The following is a 6,562-nucleotide window of genomic DNA, read 5'->3' on the forward strand; positions in this document are numbered from 1 at the left end:
GGACGGCAGACTGGGAGGAACCCAGCAAGCCCGTGTGATGGAAGTCCTCCTTGGGTCCTGTTGTTTCAAGATGGTGCGGCAAACATCTGCTGACTAAGCATTAACTTTTTTCACCCCCTTGCAGGTTTGCCTCGCTTGCCTTTGGGGTCCTAGACTCCTGCTTCCCCCTCCTCGGTCCAGAATGACACACACGTCTCATGTTGCCTCACTGTCTTTGCAATGTTTGTGCCCATGTGAATTCTATGCCATGTGCATGCATTGAAACTTGTTTTTTTTCCTGTTAATCTGCCTTATGTCATTTTAATAATCTTACCAGCCAGAAGAACTAAGAGAAAAAGGGGGGGGGGGGACTTTCTCCATCCTCAGCAACTGGCTAAGATATGAAAAGGGAAATATTCAACAATAATGCTGGCCCTCACCAGGTAGCTCAGTTGCTTAGAGCATCGCCCCAATATGCCAAGGTTGCGGGTTCAATCTCCAGTCAGGGCACAACCCAGAACTGACCAACGAATGCAGAAATAAGTGGGATGACAAAATCGATGTTTCTCTCTTTCTCTCTCTTTCCCCCCCACCTCCTTTCTCTCTCTAAAATCATTTTTTTAAATAATAAGACTGGCCCGTTTTCCCCTAAACATTTCAATCAAGAGCCAAAAATTAAAGTAAAAAAGCAAAATAAAAATGAGTGGGTTTGAGAAACAATAGTGCATATCCTTCCCAGCATAAAATATTGACCATTCCATTAAAATAATCAAAAGAACTTTACTGATCAACAGGAGGAAACAGAAAAATGAATACGTGCAAAACAATAACTGCTCTGTACATCATATGACCCACTTGGCTGATGGCCTCAACTAGACAGAAGCGCTGTAATCTGGCATTTGGTGTTTGCTCCATCTGCCAGTTTCCTGGGAAATTTCTTTAAGCACAGATGGAGAAATTACTCCCAATGAGAGCCGGCAGAAAAGAGCATCTGAAATGTGTTTGTTGCTGTCTGAGAACTGGGCCCAGCCGAGAGGCCAGCGTCATGAACCGGAAGACCCAGCCGCGTGTCCTCGGCAGGAATGTGCCAGGAATCTCGGTCAGACAGATGCGGGCGGTGGCGGGAACGACCCGCTCCTGGACAGACGAAGCCTGTGACTGTGGCCTGAGACAGCGAGGACTCTCCCACTTTCCTCAGGGGAGGAGCCCAGAGCAACGAAGCTCCCCGCCCACCGCACGCTGCAGGAGGCAGGGGCGGGTGGTCCTGCCCCACAGCCAGCGCCGGGCCACTGGCAGTCGTCAGAGACGGCGATGCTGCAGATCAGCCCCCAGAGCTCTGACCCTTCGAAGGACAAACGCTCCTCAGGCGCCCTCGGACTCCGATCCACTCAAACTCAAGGATAAGAAGCTGGCCGAGAAGCAGGATGCCTTTTTGGCTTCGGCGTCTCTGACCGAGCAGATGCCAGGAACCCTGGGCCCGGGTCTGAGCGAGGCTGGCCCGGTTCCCCTCCTGTCTGACCCACAGCGGGACCACGGTGGCCCACGTCGATGCAGGGAAATCCAAGATCCAGCTCCACGAGCAGAAGCCGCTGTGTCTGGCTGTGGCTGTTGGCCATGTGAAGATCGCAGGTGACAGGGGTGGGGACAACGTCCACTTGGCTGTCCCTGTCCTGATGTCATTGCTCAAGAAGAGCTGGCAGAACCTCCCAGCTTCACGCCTCAAGAGCAGCAGGGGCAGCCCCAGCCAGGTAGCCCCGTCGGCCAGAGCCTCGTCCCAACGCGCACATCATCCAACTTGAAAATAAAAACGTAAAACCGTGACAGAACATAGACAAAGAGGGCAAATGATCAAATCACAGAGAGAGAATTTTCAATTGCTGCCAAATAAATGAAAAAGCCAGACTCGCCATGTCATTAAAGAAGTAAAAAAATAAAACACTAATAATACATTGTTTTAATTTATCAAATTGTCAAAACCATACTCACTCGGGTACAACTGCGATGAACCAGAAGTCCCACGCACCGCCCGTGGAGGTGTGTGTGAGTTACCGAACAGCCCGCTGGCGACACAGTGCAGAGGGTCTTACAAACGTCTGTACATTTCAACCAAGTGATTTCAAACGTGGGTTTAGCACAGCAAACAATTTCACATGTAGTAAAGCCACGTATCGACCACTGGACATCGGTTAAGTCACGTCCGCATGACGCAGCCCTTGAAAATCACGTTCTAGGAAACATTCACTAACACCGAAAACCTCCGCACTGGTGAGTTCATATTCACACTGTAGAGTGTTTATAACTACACATAGGAAAAGACTAGAAAGAAATCCCCTAAATATTCGTAAGATTAAAATCAGTAAGATCAATTTAAACATTATGGATGACTTTTAATAAAATGAAAAAAACATATGTTAGGTTGAAAACCTGGACATAAAATGTAAAATATCTACAAACGAATGCCACAGAAGATAGCAAACCAGTTCGGCCCTAGACACACACAGGTTGGACGACGATCCAACCTGCTGGGGTTTCCAGGTGACCGAGAAGGAGGCCAAGGGACGCGGCCATCGGCGTTCAGGGCAGGTGAGGGCGTCTGGCCCAGGAGGTGAGATATTAGAGACAGATGCGGACCCGCTGCCCAAGAGCCTCCTGACCCCAGAGCACAGGGCATCTGGGTGGTGGCTCCTCAAGTACTATTTCCTATAAGGGTGAGGATCGGCGGGGTGGGGGGGGGGGGGGGGCAAGTCTGAATCTGTTGTGGTTTGCAGAGCGAGAGAACCAATACTGGATAAGAAAAAAAAATTTAAGAGGTTAAATATTGCAGGCGGTCTCTGACAGATACAGGAAGCAAACTTTAAATGAAAGGCTTGAATTTTCTACCGAGAAAAGACAGCGAGACTGACTGACACCCCAACAATTCAACAAGCTTTCCAGCGCAGCCGCAGCCACGGAAACCAGCACAGCCCGGATCGGAGCATCAGGCCAGGGGCCCATAAAGTAAACAGGGAGTGGGAACTGGCCCCGAGAACCGGCTCTGAGAGGCCGGGGGCTCAGGGACGCCCTGGGCGCGTGCTGACCAAGGGGCTGCGGCCTGGCCTCTCCTTCCGTCAGTACAATAATTCCCGAAGGCCCTTTCATCGCTGAGTTTGAACGCCCAGAGAACACGACAGCTACATATCCCTCAGATCCCATCGCTGAACAGATGGCAAAATGAGCTTCTTTTTCCTGCTGAATGACCCCCAAACCAGATTCCTGCAGCTTCCTTTGGCGTCAGCCAGAAAGGGATGAGTTTACCTACGTTCTGACCGGCCTTTGAAAGAGGGAAATTTTCCGCAAGTGCAGAGTTGCTACGTAATGCTGTCTCCATCCCCGCAGTATAGAGATGGAATTGATTTCCCCACCGCAGTTAAGTTCTTTCTACACCACAGTCTGTTACAACGTGTCTCTGACACACCGCACACTCGGGAGGCGGGGGAGGAGGCGGGCAGGCGGCCGGCTCTCAGGAGCCTGTCCGGAGGTGTGTGCTTTCATGCTCCCGGGGGCGGGGGGTTGCCTATAGCAATGCCCATAGTTGCTCTTCTGGGATCACAGTGGAGAGCGATTTCCCTTGTATAGGATCACTGACATCACTCCTTTCTCCCCTTTATGGAACAATTTTTTTAATTTCTTGTGCCCAGAAAGTAACAGGCATTCTTAGTAAATTGCCTTGGATTTCCAGATACACAGTCAGAGCTGAGCCAAGACAGCAGACCCCTTGGGGCTGGACCGCCCCGGCGGTACCCCCCGCCCCAGGCCCACCCCCACCACCCAGGAACTTGCTTTTAGAAGTAATTGACTTTAACTGTATCGGTGACTGACTCGGGCATGTGATACTATGACCTGTCTGGGCAATGGAGAAGCTAAGAACATAAAGCTCCGAAGTAAAATGACCCGCCAAGCCTCACTGAGAGCGCATTGTACCTGTGGAAGCAGAGTGGGGGAAGGGCCCTTAAGAAACCACACACGGTCCCTCTCTGTGGCTGAGTACAACCGAAACCGAAATTAAATAAATGTAGGCATCCACTATGTCCCAGGGAGTTCCCCCAAGACCTGGAGTCAGAGCCCTGAGAAGCCTGCCCTCCCGGGAGCATGCCTTTAACTCAGAGACTAGGTGCTCCTATTACACCTAAAACTGGGTCCCCAGGCTCCTGTGCGGTGTCAGCAGCACCCTCAAGCGAGTATTCAGAATAAGCCCACTGTCTTCTCACCGCCAACTTATTAGCACCGACAGGAGCCTGCATCGTGTACCCCAATTACCACCAAGGCCAATACCTCTGTCGTGTCCACAAATGAGAGTCATGCCCATGAGGTTTCTAGAAACGTCCACACAGGAGGAAGAGTTCTGTTTCCTCCCTGATGAAGGGGGGCATGCAGGTGACTATCAACATCCCAGCAGCATCGTCCTCGGGTTCAGGTTCCGCTTGTCACACTTGTCATCCACGCACATAGTTCTGAGCTAAGAAATGCAAAGTACTGTCTTTATAGCATGTTGTCGTCGTAATCCTCACAGAGAAAAAGGAAGAACGGTAATGACTGTCTATCTTCCCAAATCGTTTCCTGGAAATACGCATCCATCCGTTCATTCACTCAGCAAGCGTTCATGAAGCCAGGCACTGTCTGGTTAGTAGACACAAAATGCCGTAACAGACACAACTCCTGGACCTCACGATGTTCCGTGCAGTCAGGCTGATGTGAGTGCTATTTATTCATTGATTACAACGCACACCTTTTCCAAAGTGCACGCACTACTTAAAGTGAAGTCAAAAAATACAAACATTGCCGTCGTAGAGCCTGCCAGGCCCTCCGATGCGAAACCGAAACGGTGGTAACGAATGCTGTGAATGCTCATAATTGTGGTGTTCTTCTCAGCGTCACACAGACGAGCTCTTTGAACTTGGAAGTTCACTTCCCAGAGTCCTCCATGGAGAAGTAGAAGCCCACACTGGGCTGACGTGTCAGGGTCACTGGGTCAGAACCAGGCGCGTCTCCAGGTCTTCGGTGCGCAGGGCAAAGCATCCTTCTGGGGAGTCTGGCCCGCTCACACTCTCGCTGCTGTGTGGGACCATACGTCTCTCTGGCACACGCACCCTCCCCGGTGCTGGGTGTTTTCACCGGGAAAGTTCGGTGCAGCAGGTGAAAACAACGCCGCATGGGCAGCTGTAGTGGCCAGACCTCGCTGCTGGACCAAGCCGCAGTCCAGGAGCCTTGACAGTCTCCCGTGGGGTCTTTCCCTCGGTGTGGACTCGAGTCTTATGGGTTTTGTGTCTGAGAAAACGAGGCTCCTCTGACTTCTCTCCGGGTGCTCCATCTGCGACTCTGACACGGGGAGCCTGTCCACCTGGCTGGGATAACAGGGCAGGTCTCAAGTCTCCCGGGGTTTCACCCAGAAATAAGACAATCCGAAGTGATTTTCTAATGTTACCCTGTATGCGGCACCTCGACATGCATGAGCCAAAGAAACAGTTTCAAGAAACAGGAGGAAGATAGTTTTCAGGCGTGACTAACAGGAAGAGCCCTGAATCGGGTGTGGCAGAGCTGGGGGTCCCCTCGGTTCTGCCACTGACAAGCGATGCTGGACAACTTCTTTCTCCCTGGTAAGGCATGTGTTATAAAAAAAGGGGGGACTTAAATTAGATACTGTGTAATGCCCCTTTCAGCTCTAAAACTCTGCGGCCCAAATGCAGACTGTCTGGGAAGCCCCAGCCTTGAAGGGACTGCTGTCTTCACCTGGACCCTGGCAGGGGCAGGCCCCGGCTGCAGCTGGGGAGACCCTCACGGGCCATCGCAGGCCACCCTCCCACCCCTGCTCTCTCTGGGGGACACGGCGGGAGATTAGAGAGGGCGTTGGTGAACACGCACAGACAGGGCAGGTGCCCAGCAAGTGGCAGTTTTCCCTTTCCTGACAAAGAGGCCCTGACCCTCCAGGCCTGGGGGGTCTCCCTGGCGTGCAGTATGTCCTAATGGCAGCATCCCTTCACCAGCAGCTGGACATTCGTGAGCCCCTCCTCTTCGTCTCTCTCCACGCAAACCAGCACCACACGTGGGGCGGTTCCACCGGCCAGCCCAGACCCCAGCAGCCGGGGCTGCACGCGAGCACACCTAGGTCCACAAAGAACGCCCCGATGGAAAAAGAAAGCCACGATCTGTAAAACAAATTTCTTGGCTTCCTGAACCTGGGCGACGACCAGAGAGCTGAGCTGGGTTTAGGTGTAAAAAGAACTGAGGTGTGGAAGGTGGTTCATGTGGAGTTTTGGGAGCTGCCCTCCGAGCGAGCACGGAACCGGCCCTGCTCACTCCTGCCAGCTCTCACTCTGCCCAAACCTACCCGCTTCTCAGCCAGCAAGTGCCTTTCACTGGACCCCCAGCGCCCCCAAATGGGGCACTGAGACCCTCACTTTACCACGTCAGAGTAAGTGCGCCCTGCGACCAGTCCCTGCAGGACCCCTCCCCACACGTGAAACCACCAGCAGGCTGACCCGAGAGACTCCACTCGAGGCCGCCCCTCCTTCTCGGGGCTTTTCTGCCCGTCCGGCCGTTCCGGCGC

The 6,562-nt window shown here is 52.7% G+C and overlaps 1 pseudogene; it reads left to right on the top strand.

The window, feature by feature from the left end:
- Positions 1 to 1,290: 1,290 nt before the first annotated feature.
- On the top strand, positions 1,291 to 1,778 carry LOC118498112 (annotated as a pseudogene).
- Positions 1,779 to 6,562: the final 4,784 nt, after the last annotated feature.

This window comes from Phyllostomus discolor, chromosome 14 (genome assembly GCF_004126475.2).
Source record: "Phyllostomus discolor isolate MPI-MPIP mPhyDis1 chromosome 14, mPhyDis1.pri.v3, whole genome shotgun sequence".
NCBI classification, from domain to species: Eukaryota; Metazoa; Chordata; class Mammalia; order Chiroptera; family Phyllostomidae; genus Phyllostomus; species Phyllostomus discolor.